Here is an 18,989-nt window from a genome sequence, read left to right on the forward strand (position 1 = left end):
TTTTGTTTTAGCGTTTTTGTGAATTGTTTTCTAAAAATGTTGCGAAGCAGTGGTGAATGCAAGTAACCGTAATATTTAAATTTAATTTCGTGTGGTGAATTTATTTTAAAATCGTGGTGTTGTCCAGCTCTCCCTTTTAGTGTAAAAGAAGGAGGGGGTTGAATATTATTTTAAGCTGAGCAGTTGGCCTTAGCTGCTCATGTTGTCTTGATAATATTATTTGTTATTAACTTGTTGATTTAGTTATGCTTGTGGGCAATGGCTGGGCTAATTTGCTGCATTTTCTACGTCTTGTCTGTAAGGCGAGGTTCCTGAGACCGTGGACCACTGACCCCCTCCCTTTAACGGGGGAAGGGGCTAGGCCGGTGGAGGGGAGAATTTTAATTTCAAGGACGATTCCCCTCTGCCCACGGCTGGCTCGTTGTGTACCTGGCGCGGCTCAGAACTCCAGTTACCATTTCTGCCAACTGCAGCACTGCGCCGCGCGGAATAGACTGCAGCTCGGTGTTGCCCCAGGCCCTGGGGAGCTGCGGTCTGGTGTGGGCTGGTTCAGCCGCTAGGTGGGCGCCCTGGGTGACGAGTCAGGCCCCCAGGAGTCGAGTGGCCTCTTCTGAGGTGGCAAAAACCACTCGGTGGAGGCCGGTGGGGCGCCCAGTTGCCCGGCTGCGGATGCGCCAGCACTTGGTCGGCTTGTGGCCGGCCTCGCGCAGTGCAGTCTCCACTTCTTCAGTCGGCACCCCGGCCCCTCTGTCGCCCCGAAGGACGACAAAGTGCCAGGACACTCCCTTCAGTTGCGGAGGCTGCTGGCGTCGCTCTTCAGCAGGCTGTCCTCGTGGTTGCCGCGCAGCTGTGGCCGCCTCCCTCTTCTTGGCAGGGGCGGCCTGTGTCGCTGTGCGGGCTCTCGGTGTCGGCATCTGTTGTTGGAGAGCTGTGACGTCAGTGAGAACAATGCTGGAACCTTTCTCTGCCGTGAGAACGGCTGTTTAAGTGCCCGAGTGTTTCCACTCAGCTGGGGCGGGCGTCTGACACGAGGTGTGTCAGAGCTTCGCTGGTTGGTCCGTCTGTGTGCTGGTATCACGCAGCTCTGGAGTGGACTGGCTGGGCTGCGTAGACTGGCTGGAAAGATTCGACTGGGCTGTGCTGTAGTTGCACTTTAGTCGGACTCTCTCCTCGCATGCTACCACAGTGGTGTTCGTCTCCCAGGGGATGTACTCATCTTCCGGCTCTGCTGGTATGCGGACGGTCGGGATGAGTTTCTCCATGCGGTACCTGGTGTCTACTACTTCGTAGAGTTTCTTCATGTAGTAAGACTCTCGTAGATACACCAGTGCTTCAGTGAAGCCTGGGGAAGTGGGTATTTTAACTAAATAAAAAATTTATCTAAATATTATATAATATTATATAATATTATATTAATAATAAATATTATATAATAAATAAAATATATCATTTTACTATTCTATAATAATATGTATTTACTAATATAGTATAGATTTTACACACGAACATTAATATTCAAACAAATAACAACACTTATTGCGTATAATCTGTTATCTTCGTCTGATGTTTTTCGCTGCTCCAATGTTTTAATTGTATTTTCTTATGTATTTTACTGATATCTTGAGATACTGCCTGATCACCTGGATTATATAAAAAGTAATTTTCTAATAGTTTCGCTGCATCAAGTGCTTAATAAAACTTTTTCGTCAATACACAAAGATTTTTGTTTACTCGCCATGTTTACAGTTCGAAAGTCTGTAAGCAAATGCGAAAATGATAACGTGTAACAACTTGACAAAAGCCTAGTGACCGAGGTAAACATGTGCAAGTTCATCATACAAAAACAAAAGACAAATTTTCTTAGAATCTCCGGTACGTCAGTCGAAGTAAACACGTGCTAGATAATACAAAAAAAAAAACGTAAACAGCTGCAGTTCTTATCAACTTCGGCAACTTAGGAAGTACTGCTTAATGATTTATAATGCCGTATTGTTGTCGTTAAATAGAGAGCATGACGCTATATAGAGTGTATTATTGTATAGAAAACAAGGTAAACCAACCAAAGTCAAGCAATTTCGAAGTTTTAAGGAGTTTGTCGTTAAATCGAGTGACGTTATAAAGAGTTTACTCTGTATTTCCTAATCCACGTGCATTCCAGTAAAGGGTGGTGCTTAACATACTGTCTACAGGAGTGGGATTAGTAAAGGGGCATAACTAAAGGTTGCAGGCCATGGAAGCTGGCCGCAAGGATGGTCACAAAGTCCATGGTGGCTTGTATTTTGTCCTGAATGGACATGGCTGGATTGCACCAGATGGCCATTAACTAGCACATCGGCTGGAGGACCTGAGCCAGGTTCGGGTCCTGGGTGAAGGTCTTGGATTGACCCACGACCTTCAGGAAATCATCTGGGCCTGGGGCTGGCTTTTCAATGAGACTGGGCTGTGGTGGGGCAGTTGGCTGCACTGTAGGCGCCTGTTCCACCTGCATTCCAGTGGCCGCGGGAGCCGGCTGGGGCGCGACTTTGATTGGCTGCTTGGCCGATGGCTGAGGGGGGGGGGCAGATTGCCGGGGGGAGGCTATTTCTGTTTTGTAACAGGCTGTTTCATCGGGGCGCTGTTCCCCTTTCACTTTTTGTGCCCCGAATGGTGCTTTTTGGGGGCTCTCTGTGACTGTGGTTGGCCTCTAGGCCTACAGGTGTTGGCCACGACAGGGTACTCCAGCTCGTATCTGTCGCCCAGTACTGCATACTGTTTAGGGCTCTGCCATTGTTGTGGGGCACGCCATACTTGTCTCTGGGGCTGGGGGTAGTAGCCGGAGGGGCCAGCTTGTTGCGGGGGCGGGAGGGCTTGAGCCGCGGCTGCAGCTCGTTTGTTTTCGCGCGTTGCACGCTTTGATTGCAGCTCTCTTTCCTTCCGTTCCTGCTGCGGGAGGTGACGCCAGTTCTCTCTCTTGCAGACCATACAGCCTCTGTAGTTGGCGCAGTGTGGACCGCCGCATCACGCGCACTTTTCCCTGTCGCGATCTCCTCCCTGGGGACAAGACTCTGTCCTGTGGCCCTGGCTACACCAGCGACACACAGGGGAGGCTCTGCAGCCCTTTATGGGGTGGGCAAACCTCTGGCAGTTGCCACAATGGAGGGGACCTTTAGGGTGGCGGTAGTCCTCAACACGAATTCTGAGGCCACAGAATGATTTTAGACTGTAAATACTTTAGAGATTTACAGCCTTTGGCAGCTCGACTACAAGTTTGTTTATTGGCTGCCTGGTCTGCCTGTTAAACAAAAACCAGAAGTTTTGTACTGGGAGTCCCATTGCCGCAAACTCCGCCTTAATTAAATCTTTGCCGGTGCTGCTGTGCACCCGACAAAACACGAATTTGTGGCACTCCGGCCTGTTCCAAAGCTCGCACTGCCCTGTGGTACTCCTCCACTGTGGCAGTATGTACCATTAATTGGTCGTGACCACGGCTGATGCACGATCACTTTTCCTGCAGTGCTGCGTCTAACACTTCCTTTATCACAGGGTAGCTGTGACCCTGGTCAACGAACACATACAGAGGTTTAATCTGTGTTTATTTTTGTCTGAGGAGTGGGATTTGGCGGGGCAGGGTTTGAACCTGCATTTGCAGCTATCGCTGGTTGGCTGGCCGGGTTGCTCGTCCTGCGCACCGGCTGTTCAATTTTTTTTTCTTAACCTTACTAAAACTAACAGCCATATGCAGAGATCTCACTTTATATTTAAGGGTCCCTCAAACGCAAAAAGTGGCCCTAAGTACCGTGCAAGAACCTCCCTTCTACTTCACTTCATCACGGCACCCTAAATTTCAAGTGAAGGAAGCTGTCATACTTTAGGCCGCCCGATCCGAGCCTTATGGGGCCCTAAATTAAGATGGAAGTCATTATTTGAAAAAAATAACTTATTTAAATAAACTTCTACGGCAATTTTAAGAGGAATTGGACTTACACTGCTTGTAAATAATGATAATTTATTAAATTGAATGTGTAGGAAGAGTTTTGTTGCATATGTGACTCTTTTAAATATTCTAGTGTTAAAACAACTTATCCCATATCCATCCAGACCATCTTTGTTTACATTTTGAACTTCTTACTTTATTTACTAGAAAATAGCCGTTTCGTAAGTGAGTTTTAAACATTTTTGTGTGTTCTTAGAGTAAATAAAGTACTGTGTGCATTTATATTTGCTCTGATGGATGTCCCGAGATTGTTTGACGAAGAATATTTGGATTTTATTCAACGGGTCGAAATAAGAGAAAACCATCATCCCCGACGGTATTTACGTGATGGTCAAAATCCTTGCGAATTCTTCTCCAACATCGAATTCGTCAAACGTTTTCGATTTACTAAACAGATTGTGATGGACACTATTGTGCCTCTTGTTGCTACCGACAAAAATGATAGGATTGGATTGCCATTGCCACCAGTTCTCAAAGTTGTCATAGCCTTGCGATTTTATGGCAGCAATAGTTTTCAGGTATGTACATGCAACATTATTTTAGTGCGTGTTTGATTACCCAATTAAATTTTAACTCAAAATGGTAATTTGACGGAGTAGATTTGCTGGGTAATAATTATGTATATTAATAAAAGGGTAAGGTAGGTTGTGTCATCTATTGTAATAATATTTTTAAAAAGTTGTGAAAGATACATTAATTTAATCGATGTGATTTATTCATTCCAAAAACCTTTTTGTTCATCTAGTTTTCTTGAAGCCACTACTTTGTAAAATTACTTTTTTTTATGTACAGTATGAGTGATCTCGTGTGTTTCCCTTGCAGAATGTTTGTGGTGACCTATGCCATGTCTATCAAGCAACAGTGTCAAGGATTGTGAAGGTAATGCAATGTTAACACATGTAAGATAATGTTATGTGAGTAGTTGTTTGTGGCCCTATTAAGCAGGAATTTATTTCACTATTTTTAATGAATTTTGGTAAAATTCTAGTTTAACCCCTTTTCCTTTAAAAAAAAATGTCAAACAACTGTCATTTTGTGCAATTAAAACTTCTCTATATTTTGCAAAATCCGGACACAAGAAATACCTAATAGTTTCGGAGAAATTACCGTTAATTGTTTACATTAGAATGCCTAGTTGATAACCGATTTAAAAAATATCTTGCTAGACCTAAATAACCATAATTAGTAGTTTATAGTATATTTAAATTAGCTAACCTAAATTACTAAAAGTATTTTTAATAAAGCCTACCTAGTCTAGACTGCTATCATCTCTTATTTCAATTTCACAGCATTTGTAACATATCTTACCTAACCGAAACATTCGTTTCTTACTCAGCCTTACTTTTACTATTTTATTTTTGCAGGGACTTAAGTTTTACCTATATTTAAGTAGTGGAGCAACCCATTTAATATATATACCTACTTGTTGAAAAAAACTGACTTATTTGGTAACTTTGTAATAGGTTGTTTCTGCACAATTGGCCGAGCACCTTTTGGAGTATGTTTATTTTCCTGGATGGCAGCAACTTCAAGAATACCATAGGCATATGTAAATGGTGGCTTTCCTGGTGTAACTGGGTGCATAGACTGCACTCACATTGGCATTAGAAGCCCTGGTGGCCAGTTTTCAGAACGTCTCTCAATGTTCAGGTATGTTTCCTGGGATATTTATTATAGTACTGTTATTGAAAAAAGATGGAAATATGATAATAAATATATCTATGAAAGTTTTTGAAACTGTATTTACTTGCAATTTTAACAGTATGCAAATATGGTGTTTGTCAATTTTTTTATAGGTTGTCTCAGGTCCTAACCTTGAGATTCTTGATATTGTGACAAGGTGGCCTGGCAGTACACGTGACTCAATGATTTTCAGCAACAGCCAGGTGATGGCTCGTTTTGAAAATAGAGTTCTGCCAGGAGTACTGCTGGGAGACAATGGCTATCCTCAACTGCATTTTCTTTTTACTCCAATACTGGTGTCGAATACAGTTGAGGAAACTCGCTACAATGTAGCCCACAAGCGGACCCGGAATACAGTAGAAAGACTGTTTGGAGTATGGAAGCGGAGGTTCTCATGCTTGGAACACAAGCTACGCTCAAGTCTCCATACTACCAGCAGGGTCATCGCTGCATGTGCTGTTTTGCATAATATAGCTGTTGCACGTGGTGAGCCACTGCCACCTCCTCCAGCTGACGAGGAGCACTTCATGCCTGCTGTTCCTGTTGCAAATGCGGAACCACGAAATAATCGTGGAGTTGAAGTGCATGCAGATTTTATTCAGCGAAACTTTTTCTGAATTTAGTTCATTTATTTTAAGTAGATTGAAAACCCAGTCTTACCACCAATGTTATTTTTTTAATCAACATGTAATCACAAAAGCAAATGGCGTAGAATTTTAAAAATAATTCCTTAAGTTGTTTTTAAGATAATGCGTTGTTTACTTTGTAGTTCCTGGGGAACTCGCCATGTAAAATAAAGAGTAATAAGTTGAGTGCTGTAACTCCGGATGTTTACTGCCCATGGTAGACCTCTAGGGTCTAACACCTGTGGTAGATATCCAAGGTGATTTGTAAACTGCCAAAGACAGGTAAGTAGTGCCTTTTTTGTTTCATTTTTGCTACTTATTGTGTATCTATGCTTCTTAAAGGTATTCCTATAGTGAATGTGTTTGTAGCACAAGGAATTTTAACCTTGCTGCATTATACATTCAAAGATGCTTTAAAACATGATCAGTTTTGTTATTTCCTACATTTACACAATAATACCTGAATATGGAAGGGAGATGTTAACCTACTTACAAGTTACGTGATTATCTTTCGATACTTCTGTGTATTAGCTTATTGTCTCACAATATATATTCAGAAATTAAAATTTCATTTTAAATCAGTCACTTTTACAAAGAGTAATGTGTAGAAAGTTAAATTCTTAAAAAAAATTGAAACTATTGTGTATTTTGTTGTTTTTTGTGTTTAAACTTTTAATAAAATTGGCATGAGCTAAAGCCTTTGTTTAGTTATGAAACTGAACATGCAGAATATTTACTGACATTAATGCATACAGTACCATCAAGTAATTCAGCTGATGATAAATTATTTTAAAAAAATAATAATTTAATTCCTTCTACACATCAGATGAGTTCTTAAACCAGAGTAGAGTATTTTGTTGTGTATTTATAATGTCTAATGAGTTCTCACTAGTACATATGCATTTAAAATTAACATTTTTCAAAACATTCCATATGCCACATCACAATGTTTTAAATGAAATTTACAGAAAAGTGGCTTCTGGGAAGTAAGACAAGTAATAAGTGAAAGGTTGATTAGGTTACTCATATTATTACATATTAAAGTATTACTTACATATTAAATACATATTATTAATGTTTCTGACTTAACTTTATAAACCTTTTACATAAGTACGTCGGATGGGGTGACTTAGGTCAAAAAAAGTACCTTTCTCTATTACCTACAATTTGTTATCGATCAGAATAATGTTAAATTTCGTCGATGTGTTCCTGTAACTTTTGTCTACATACTGAATGAAGAAAAAAAAAATTTAGCATTAATTTTTTTTGTTAAAGTTTTATTAACTAAGTGACCGATGTCACCCCAGTACTGGGGTGACTCCGGTCACCTGCATTTATCCTTCGAATATCAGTTATTTCGGTCAGAGGTGTATTCAGTCATTAACTCTTATCTATTACAATTAAGTCTGGTAATGTTTTGTGTTTCCATTTTCATTTATTTATCATTATATTACATGATAATAGTGTTTTATCTCAATTAAATGCATTGTAACTTTCCACTTATTACAAATGATTCATGTAAGTTGGATAAGTTACCCAGATAACATCATAGCAAAGTAAAATCAAACATCACAAAACAGAAACATTAGTTACAACGAAAAGTTAGAAATTTCATCCTCCACAAACTGGAATCTTCCTCTTCGAAGCTGTTTTAGTGATGACAGCACCCTCCAATGTCTGTAGTTGCAACTAAGGATGGTTCCTTGCCATCCACCACAAACACTTTGTGTATTCTCTTGAAAAACTGGACGTTGTGCTCACCAGCCATTGTTTCGAATCCAGTATCTTCAACTATTTCCCCAATAAAATGTTTTTTCGGAACGCTTTCCTCTGCAGAGCACAATGACATATTTACCAATACCAGACTTCTCACTCTTTCCTCGGGATGCCACAACTTCATCCATTCCACCATCATTGTTACTTACCGGTAACAAATCTTCGAAATCCATGTCAGGTTCTAAATCATGAAGCGAAATTTCTTGTCCACTATCCTCACTGTCTGAAGTGTAGCCATGCCCCTTTTGTCTTTTTCTTTTGCTTGTGGTGCCATTCTTAGAGACACCTGAATTTGATGTCATATTATTTGCTGTTGCACTCATTGATGGGCCTGGAGTTGAGGTTAAATCATCAGCTATGATACTTCTTCCAGCTTGAACATTTATTTTCTTCTTCCTGCATATAGTAATTCTGTTAAGTTTTTGATTGTTGTGATTTTGGCATTTGTGAAATATTATCTTTTGCAAATTTAATAGGAAATAACTTTTTTTTAATATGACATATATAAATAAATTAATTTAACAAGTAATTGACTACTAGCATACAAGATAATGAATTGATTGGATTAAGAAAGCAAGAAAAAGCAACATAGGGTGACATTGGTAATTTCAACTTTGTGACCGATGTCACCCCAAAAATTACTTGACAATAACCAAATTTTATAAAATAAATTTTAGTTTCTCTAAAATGTAATACTTTTTAACGAAAACATACCAACATGTGCAGGATGCTGTTGCTAACACAGCTAAAATACCATCAACCAGCATCCTTGTTGTTTCATAAATGATACAAGAGCAGTTTAGCCAACATAGCAAAAACCATAAAAAATGGTACAATCATGGGCAATTTTTTTTTACGGAAAATATTATTCAGAATTTGCAGAACCATTATTTTGTATATTAATGAATCATAGTCACACATGATTATTGAAAAAAAATACATAAAATAAATTTTGTATTGCAAAAAATTGATATTATTAGTTTTTTCAGGTTATGTGACCATAGTCACCTCTGTGACCGAAGTCACCCCTTCTGACGGTAGGTATTACTCTTATTTCCCAGAAGCTGTTTCTCTACAAAAATTACCATATAGTGAACCAGTCCTAAATTATGTCATCCAATTTAGCTTCATGCTCCTTGTGAACCATTTATGAATCCTATTTCAATGCCCATAAGTTCACCTATGAGTACATACTACATTTTCTGTATGGCTAGGTTTACTTCTATTCCTTGTAAACTGTGTTATGAATTTTAATAGGATGTGTCTTAACTGTATAACCAGTTATTGTGAATAGCTGATTGTTTTATCAGCAACCTTGTTTTACTGTATAAAAACAATTGTAAGGATGTTTTTGGATGTTATGCAGTCATCACTTAGTTAAATTGTTGCAAGGGTGATTTTGACTACACACTAAAAGATACGTAATTGGAGAGAAATTAAAAACTAAGTTTATTTATGCATAAAAATTTGTATTGATGGTTAGTTATATTTGATAATCTTTATTAAAAATAGGTAGTGTGCTTAGAATATAATTGGAAATCATTTCTGGAATAAATAAAATGACCTAGATTTACCCCAGATTAATATTTAGTAGCAATGATGCTACAAATTGACCTAATTTGGTAAATAAAATTAATTATATAGACACCAATAATTTCACTTTGTCATAAATAAGAGCAATACATACAATAATACCCAATTTATAAGGTGTACAGGAGACGTTTGCAACCACACATTTACTATTACAAGTAGTGTCACAGGTAACTTTAATTGAAATAGATCAGCAAGAGAAGCTAAAGAACACTTTTTTACCATTAAAAAATATTGGCATGCACATTTAGCATAATTGGAACAATACGATACTTACCTGACTGTGCCAGTTTCCAAATCACCTTAGATGTCTAGCACGTGTGGTAAACATCTGGAGGTATAACACTCAACTCGTTACTCTTTATTTTACATGGCGAGTTCCCCAGGAGGCCTATTACCATGTTACTGCGAAGCAAACAATGCAGTATCTTAAAAACAAAAACAAAAAATTGTTTTTAAAACACTACATCATTTGCTTCCGTGAGGCCGCCGTTTCCTCATATGCCCGGCCGGGAGCGTGTGACAGCGATACCAGGAACTCTTACGTTCCCATAACTCGCTATGTGGTTGCCAATATAAATATTGCGACCCCGTCACTTTGTTCGAATCATTGGAAACGACGGCGGGGCGCGGAGTGTGCGATTTTAAGATTAAAGGTGGCTCACGGTCCAGAAAGAAGTAAAATAGCTGTCGCATGTTGCTTGGCTCTATTTTTAATAGTGTAGATGTCAGGCGGGGGGAGGTCACCCTTTCCCCTCAGTTAGTTGGCTAACTGATGCATGAAAGTGTCGTGATGTCTGTATTTAGAGGCGTGTGGAGTGTGCGCAAAAATGGCCTAATTAATCTCGTTGTGTGAGTGTAGTGTATAGCTCCAAGGCCGCACATACCCGGCTGACCAAGCAGGCATATCATCGTGTAGGTATATTCCGGTGAGTGAAAGAACGCATATTATTAGTAACACTGCGACGATGGCTGTAGATTTATTTTTAAAGGAGACTCGGGGAAAACAACTATCAAGGAATAGTGGAGGAGGTGGGGGAAGGAAAGTTTTGGTAATTATAAGGAATTTGGGCTTGTGGTCGAGTGGTCACTGAGATATAATTAGAGCCCCGCTGGGCCAAAAGTAGTGTTGACGCACTTTTTAAGTGTCCTGGGCATGTCGATCATTGGCTAGTCCAATGTTGAATATTTGCACCACAGGACGTAGATAGGCACATCGGGGCCAGTAAGTCTAATATTCTTGCTAATTTGCCCTGCGCATACGGGATGTGTGGATTCTAGTGTCACCTGGCTTAGGCAAGTCGCGGTTTTTTAAATTGTCGCTGGACAGCTGGGTCGTAATCGGGGATATTATTTATAAATAAATTAGGATGAGCCGGGAGTTGGCCATAAAAAGACCTATTTTGACGTTTTATGAAGTCCGAAACATATTCGACTTTAAGGAGTTGATGTACTTCTAAATTACTAGTATACCAGTCGCAATCGGCAATTACTCGCAGGAATCTATTTTGTGCTATTTGGAGCTTCTTTATGTGTGACTTGGCCGCATAGCCATAAATCTCGCAAGCATAAAGAAGTTGAGGGCGAACTATTTGTAAGTATAATTGAAGTTTCTTCTTTCTAGGGAATTGAGGGGCCTTAAACATTGGGTATAAAGTTCTTAGAGTTCCGAGAGCAATCCTTGTAACTTTAGTAACCTGATGTTTCCAGGTAAGACTCGGGTCGAGAGTTAGGCCTAAATATCGCACCGATTTTTCGAATGGAATTGCTTGATTAAATATTTTAAGTTTGCGATCAGGAACTGTACGTTTTTTTGTTAAAATTATGGTGGTAGATTTGGCACTGTTAATTTTTATGCGCCAGCGAGTGTACCATTGTTCAAGTGACGTGAGCTGCCTTTGGACAATAGTTATTGCAAAATTTAAATTGGAAGATTGGTAAACTACCGCAGTGTCGTCCGCATAGAGCTGTACATGGGCATGTTCGCGTGGTATATCAGCTGTATACACATTATAAAAGAAGGGAGAGAGGGGTGAGCCCTGCGGCACCCCAGCTGTGAGTTCCCGAGTAGAAGACTTCGCCCCATCTATCGCGACAAAAAATTTTCGGCGCCATAAATAATGGGCCACCAGATGAATATATGTGTCCGGAAAATTAAAAGTCACCAATTTTTTAATTAGGCCAGGAATCCAGACTTTGTCGAAAGCTTTCTCCGCGTCTAGCATAGTTGCTACTGTAAACTTCGCTCGCGAGTTAAATCCATCAGTGGTATCTTCAACAAGCTTGATTAATGGATGAGATGTGGAGTGGCCACTCCGAAAACCGAATTGATTATCTGGGATAATGTTATGTTGGTCGGAGTGCTCTTTAAGTCGTTTTAATAATATTTTTTCAAAAATTTTGCTAGTGCTATTTAAAAGGCTAAAAGGGCGCCTATTTTGCGGTAAAGACGCATTTTTCCCTGGCTTCGGAATCGTAATTACTTTCGCGAGTTTCCACTCGGAAGGATAAGTTTTTAAAATAAAAATAGCATTCAAAATATTTAAGAGATATTCGAGTGCTGGAAATGGTAATTTTTTTAGTGATTCGAAATTAATTCCATCAGGTCCGCCTGCTTTATTTTGAGGTCGCGATTGATTTGTTCTTAATAGCTCGTGAATTGTAATGAGTTCCGGCTCTATTTGCGTGGCTATTTGTAGGTAATTATTTACTGCGACTGTAGTGGTTCTAGTAAACTGAGGGTCATTTACATCCTCATTCGGTGAAAATTGTTTCTCAAAAATATCCGCGATCGCATTTGCCTTATCAGCCGCGTCATATTTTATGCCCGTGTCTGTAATTATTGCGGGAGTAGAAATAAAATTATTATTGCCTCTTAATGTGCGCGTGAGGCGCCACATTTCCCGAGGTTGTGTAGCGACTTCCGTAACTAGATTCCCGAATTTATCTATTTTTAATTATTTAAGTTTTCGAGTAACTTGGGATTTTAGGCGATTGTATTCCGTCCTAGCTTGCGGTGTTCGCGTTCGCTGATAGTTGTTTCGCGCCTGACGTTTTAAAACAATTAAAATATCGACATCTGGATAGTGAATTCGTGTAAATTCTCTTTTGTTTATTAATTTCGTGTGTTTTTTGCGCACATCTGTAATCGTGTCAGTAAACAGTTTAACCTGTGTGTCAAGCTCTTCGGGAGTATTTATCGTTGGTGGTTCAATAAAAATAGTTTCTAAATCATCGCGAAATTTGTCCCAGTCGGTAACTCCGAAAGTTCGGCTAAAAATGGCCGCGCAAAACTGGGCATCAAAAGTCAATTGTATTAATACAGGAAAATGATCGGAGTCTAACTCATCTAATTTTTCGGAAGTAACCTGTGCTCCCGGAATGTTGGTAATGGCTATATCTAAAATTTCCGGCATGCCCCCATTAGTTGGGTAGCTAGTCGGCGAATTTGGAGCAAAAATTTCGTAGATGTTTCGAGCCGCATGCTCAGTTAAATTTCTCCCTGCTGGGTTGGTATTTCTGCAACCTCAGTCTTCGTTTTTACTATTTAGATCACCTGCTATGAAAAAGTGCTGCATTGGATTTATTAATTTATTTAAATCCCTAAACAATAAAGGCTTGTTCGGTGGTTTATAGTCTGCCGACATACAGACGTGCGCATTTTTGTTACGAATATTTATGCTGGTGGCCTCAATATGCTCTAAGCCAGTTATTTCTATAGGGTGATGATTTATTCCGTGCTTAATAAGGATGGCTGTACCGCCCCCTAGAGTGTCGCGGTCGGTTCTATAGGTTGTATACCCACTTATATTAAAACGATGGTGAGGCCTTAATTTTGTCTCCGAAATTAATGCCACATCTATCCCGTGTACGAAAAGACATTGTTCTAGCTCGTAGGATTTGGCACGAACGCCATTTGCATTAAAATTAAGGATTTGTAGTGTTTTCCCCATGTCTACAGCCATTTACTGAAGCACTTTCGCGAGGGCCTCCAGCAAAATGGTCTGACGCTGTTTTGTTGTCTCCGCGGCGCGGATGCGAGCGTAATATGGCTCCAGGGACTGTACAAGGTTCCAATAGTCGCAGAGGCGGAAAATTTCAGCGAGTTCCCCAAGGCCTGTCAAGATGCTGGTTTCGTTCGCTTCTGTTCGCGCTTCTGTTCGTTGTGCGCTCTTTTCTACTCGCGCCTGAACTATTTCCTCGGCAGTGCGGCGCGGTGCACTGGGCCCAGCAACAGTGGAAGCGAAGGTCGCACGAGCTACCTGTCTGTTGGGTTGGCTGCCCTGCGCCCCGGCAGACGTGACGTCATCAGCGCGCGCAGCTACCTGCCCGGCCACCTGTTCGGGCCGCTGCGGTGATGAGGAAGGGGGGGGGGGGGGGGGGGGAAGTTTCCGAGTGTCGCCTCTGGCGCGGGCGCTCGCGGCGCAACACGGGCTGCTTTCTGCGCTGCCTGCTCGGCTAGAATTTGTTTCCTAGCCTCTACGCGTTTCAAATAGTCCGGGCACTGTTTCCAGGCCGCGGTATGCCCTGTTGCGTTGCAGTTTGTGCACACCTTTGGCGCCTCCTCGGGGAGTGTGCACTCGTCGCGAGCATGCGGAACCGCGCATCTGATGCACTTAGGGACCTGTCTACAGTTCCCTGTTGTGTGGCCAAAGTCACCACATCGCCTACAGAGTGGGATGTCTTTGATGCGCAGCTTATGTAGCTCGTCAGCGTGTCGCATTTGCTGTGCGTGCAGCTCAGCCCTACGCTGTTCTGTCATGAGCTCAAATTTAATAGCTCGTTTCTCAGCTTCCACTGCTCTAGCCGCTTCTGCCTGCTCGTTGGCAAGGCGCTGCTCTTCAGCCTCTGCCATTGCCTTACTTGCTCTTAATTTAAGCCTGTGCTCAGCCTGTTGCATTGCGAGAACTTTCCGTGCACGCTTGTCGGCTCGCTCAAGGTTTACAAACCTGCGCTCCACCTCCACATCAATTGCTGGTTTATTTCTAGCACGAAAACCAGAAACAGGTGTTGGTAGAACAATACTTTGAGTTTCTTCTTGTGATGCATTCACTACAAGTAAGCTGCCAGTACTGAGTGCACCAGAGCCAGTATTGTTAGACTGTGGCATCACAATTTCTACAGAAGCTGAAGCTTCTGAAGAAAATGTCATGTCACAGTCTACAGCATCATCCACGCAATGCAACACACCGCCCAATGCTATTTCCAGCTCAGGATCTATGGGAGGATCTTTAACAAAAGGTCCTCCACCAGTTGCCATTCGCTGTCTTGTGGCAAGAGCAAGGGCTTTCTTCTGCTTGGTCTTAACATTTTCCCAGCATTTCTTCAGCTGGGCACTGGAGCACTGCAAGTTAAAATTAATTTAGCTGTGATATTATTATTATAATATGCGAATTACAAATGTAGTGCTGAATGTACACATGTTAAGTTAAAAAGAAGGTTCTGTCTACACAGCGTAAAAGGAATGTTTGGTGGTAAGAAAATAATTAAAATTAAAACCCTTGTATTTATTTGGGTGCTCAGCCAGCTGTTGAGTCCATAGTTTGTTCTGCACGCCAATAGAGAAAACTACTTATTTTGTATAACAACTAACCTGTCACTGATGGTTAAGAACAATCATTTAGCGATCTTTTTTTTCTAATATAAATCTAAACAAAATTATATTGTAATATATATAAGAATAACTATCACATGGATTTACTTAAATATGATAATGCAAATAACGTACCTTGATGACATCAGGTTGGGAATTGAACTCGCATTTAATTCGCACCCAGGCATCTTTCTCGGCAGCTTAGTTGCTGAAGTCTGTCTTCTTACATTCGATGACATGTGCCCAGGAACGAACAAGCCCTAACAAAATGCTTCGTTCGATGGATGAAAATCGCTCGGATTTTTGAGAGGACGTCATTATGTATTCTCAAGGTAGTTTTTGATATGAATATAAATATACTTAACAAATACAAACAACTACAATCAATGTATTATCAAAAAAGTAAAAAAGTCAATCGTGGGTCAGTTCCTATTGGCTGTTAACCATGACGTATTCGTGACGTCACGGAGGTTCTGTTAACTTCGGACACGATCGGCTTCACTCACAATTTAGTAAGAGGCGAACCTTCACTTTATTAAGTAAAGGAATGGGCTGTACTTTAAGCGACTCTGCACGATACTTAAACTATAAGGACGGTGCCTCCCTTCATGTAGTATCCCTTAAAGTTAAAGTAAAGGAAGACCCCTGTATATGTCTGTAAGTGTATTTTGGAGGAGTCCGGGTTAGGGGAGGGAGATAAGTGCGTCTCAGGCCGAAGCCTATACGCCTAGTCATGCTGGGATTAACCATCCAGGGAGAGGGTCGCATGCATCGTGTGCTAGGAGGGGATTGGCCAGCCATGGCACCAATTGATGCCATGACTAACTCCCCTCATTCATAAATCTAGACTATAACTAGAGATAGGTTGGGCCCAGGTAAAACCTGCATAGACACAGGGAAAACCCTGGGCACCGTCATGCAGGGTGCAAATTTGCATGCATTAAGTGTAGGAGAATACAGGAGACAGAGGATGGTCTGGATGAAGAGTTGGACAGAGTAGAAAAGAGTCTACCATGCGGGGGGTTGGGCACTTGGACTCGTGGTCCGCTTTGCGTTTTGTCCAGGACTGGATTTAGTGACCAGGGACGCAAGCGCCCCTGGTGGTGAGTGGCTACACTGACCACTCACTCCGCTGCCAGTCAGCACCTAAAACTAAAGAAGTAAAAGTGAACATCAAGAAATATGTTACAATAAATTAAACATGCCACCGTGCAGCGTGCAGGGCGGAAGCAAATGACTTATTATATTCTATGATAAATAAATAATTCTATTATTTTTATTTTGTTTTTATGCATTTTTTAAATTTTTTCTTTCTTCCTTTTTTTTCTTAAAGCTATATATGTATTATGCTTATACAATGCTTATTATAACATGTCATGCATTGCCACACTGCAGACCGCCTCCCTAGTGTCGGAGTATGATTTGCCTGTTAACCAGTACCTCCGCGCAGCATGGTATCTATGCTAGTAACAATGCATATTCTAATATGTTTATTCTAAAGTACCTCGCGGTGCTGCCCTGTAGGCCGTCTCCCTAGAGCCGGAGTATGATTTGCCTATTTCCAGGGAGTCCCGCACGGCACGATACATCGCAACCGTTCCGGCAATTTTTTTCCTAACCTAACTAAAACTAAGTGTATTTGGGAGGGGTCCGGGTTAGGGGAGGGACCTAGATTCGTCTCAGGCCGAAGCCTATACGCCTAGTCATGCTGGGATTAACCATTCAGGGAGAGGGTCGCATGCAACATGTGCTAGGAGGGGATTGGCCAGCCATGGCACCAATTGATGCCATGACTAACTCCCCTCACTCATAAATCTAGACTATAACTAGAGATAGGTTGGGCCCAGGTAAAACCTGCATAGACACAAGGAAAATCCTAGGCACTGTCATGCGGGGTGCAAATTTGCATGCATTAATTGTAGGAGAATACAGGAGACAGAGGGTGGTCTGGATGAAGAGTTTGAAAGAGTAGAAAAGAGTCTACCATGCGGGGGGTTGGGCACTTGGACTCGTGGTCCGCTTTGCGTTTTGTCCAGGACTGGATTTAGTGACCAGGGACGCAAGCGCACCTGGTGGTTAGTGGTTACACTGACCACTCAATCCGCTGCCAGTCAGCACCTAAAACTAAAGAATAAAACGTGAATAACACAAGAAATATGTTACTATAAATTAAACATGCTGCCATGTAGGACGGAAGCAAATGACTTATATCATATGAATAATACTTAATTCTATTATTTTTATTTTGTTTTTATGCATTATTTATTATTATTATTTTCTTTTTTATTTTTATTTTCTTATTCTAACATGCCACGCATTGCCACCCTGCATACCGCCTTCCTAGAGCCGGAGTATGATTTGTCTGTTAACCAGGAACTCCGCGCAGAATGATATCTATGCTAAGTACATTACTTATTATAATATGCTTATTCTAACATGCCACGCATTGCCACCCTGAAGGCCACCTCCCTAAAGCCGGAGTATGATTTGCCTGTTAACCAGGAGTTCCGCGCAGCATGGTACATTTTGTTTTTTTATTAAATACTTAATATAACTGGACTGTATAATATAACTAAATATTATGGTTGAACTGCCTGCGTTTCAAGCCACAGCCAACAAGAACAGATGCATTCGTATTATGATACTAGTCCTTAGGCTTGCAATTCAAAATACCATGTCTTTCAGAAACACAGCCGGCATTGGAGTTGAGGCCTGCCAGGCGAGACATGCCCATCAGACATGAGAGTCAGCCCTGACACTACAGGCATAGAACCCCAGGGGGCCGACCATACACCTGCGTGCTTCGGGCCATTTTGAATAAGCGATTTTTTATTTTTTATTTTCCTAGCCTAAATTATTCTAAGTGTGTAGGGGAGGGTCCAGGTTAGGGGAGGACCTAAGTGTGTCTCAGGCCGAGGACTATACACTCTACCATGCGGGTTTTTAACCATGCAGAACAAGGGCGCGTGCATCATGTGCTATTGGGGTTTACTGGCCAGCCATGGCTGCGATTGGCACCATGGCTGACGCCCCATTGGTCGTCTAGCTTAAAAGCTAACTAATATGACCCAGGTAAAACCTGCATAGACACAGGGAAAACCCTGGGCCGGGTCATGCGGGGATCAAATAACATGCATTGAGCAAGCAGGTAACTACTGGACCAGAGGGAAGAAGGGTCTAGGTAAGAAGAGTTGGAGGGGCTGAAAAATCAACCATGCTGGAGTTGGTTGCTTGGGCCTTGCGGCCCGCATTTAAAAGTTGGGTACTCCTGGGTTATTATTAGCAAGGAGCGCATGCGCCCCCAGGGGCGTCAGTCCAGCCCAGCTGCCCAGCCAGCCACAGCTTAAGACAGAGGGTCGAGAGCACGAGTGCTCTCGACGATAGGCAGACGAGCCAGTAAACCGGCTCGAACTGCGGGTGCACGGGGCGAAAGGCAGCCTGGTGGTGAGCCATCTTCATTTTCCTTCTTCAGGTTGACAGCTGATGACCTTTCAAGCCAGGGTGGGGGTAAGTCGTTCAGGCGAATGAAGTATCTTGCGAGTCATACCCTCTTGTCCTCCAAAATCCCCGGGACGGTTTCTGGTCGCGCCGCCCAGGGCTACCACTGGCTCTAACAGGGCCCCAACTTTAAGGCACCGCCGTCTCTGTCATCGGAGTTCCGATGCTTTTCAGTTCCGTTGCACGCGCAGTAGTCCACAGCTCCGCAAGTTCCAGCCCGCTGTTCTTCTACACTTCGCATTATTTCAGC

The sequence above is a fragment of the Bacillus rossius genome, chromosome 2, assembly GCF_032445375.1.
Source record: "Bacillus rossius redtenbacheri isolate Brsri chromosome 2, Brsri_v3, whole genome shotgun sequence".
NCBI lineage: Eukaryota > Metazoa > Arthropoda > Insecta > Phasmatodea > Bacillidae > Bacillus > Bacillus rossius.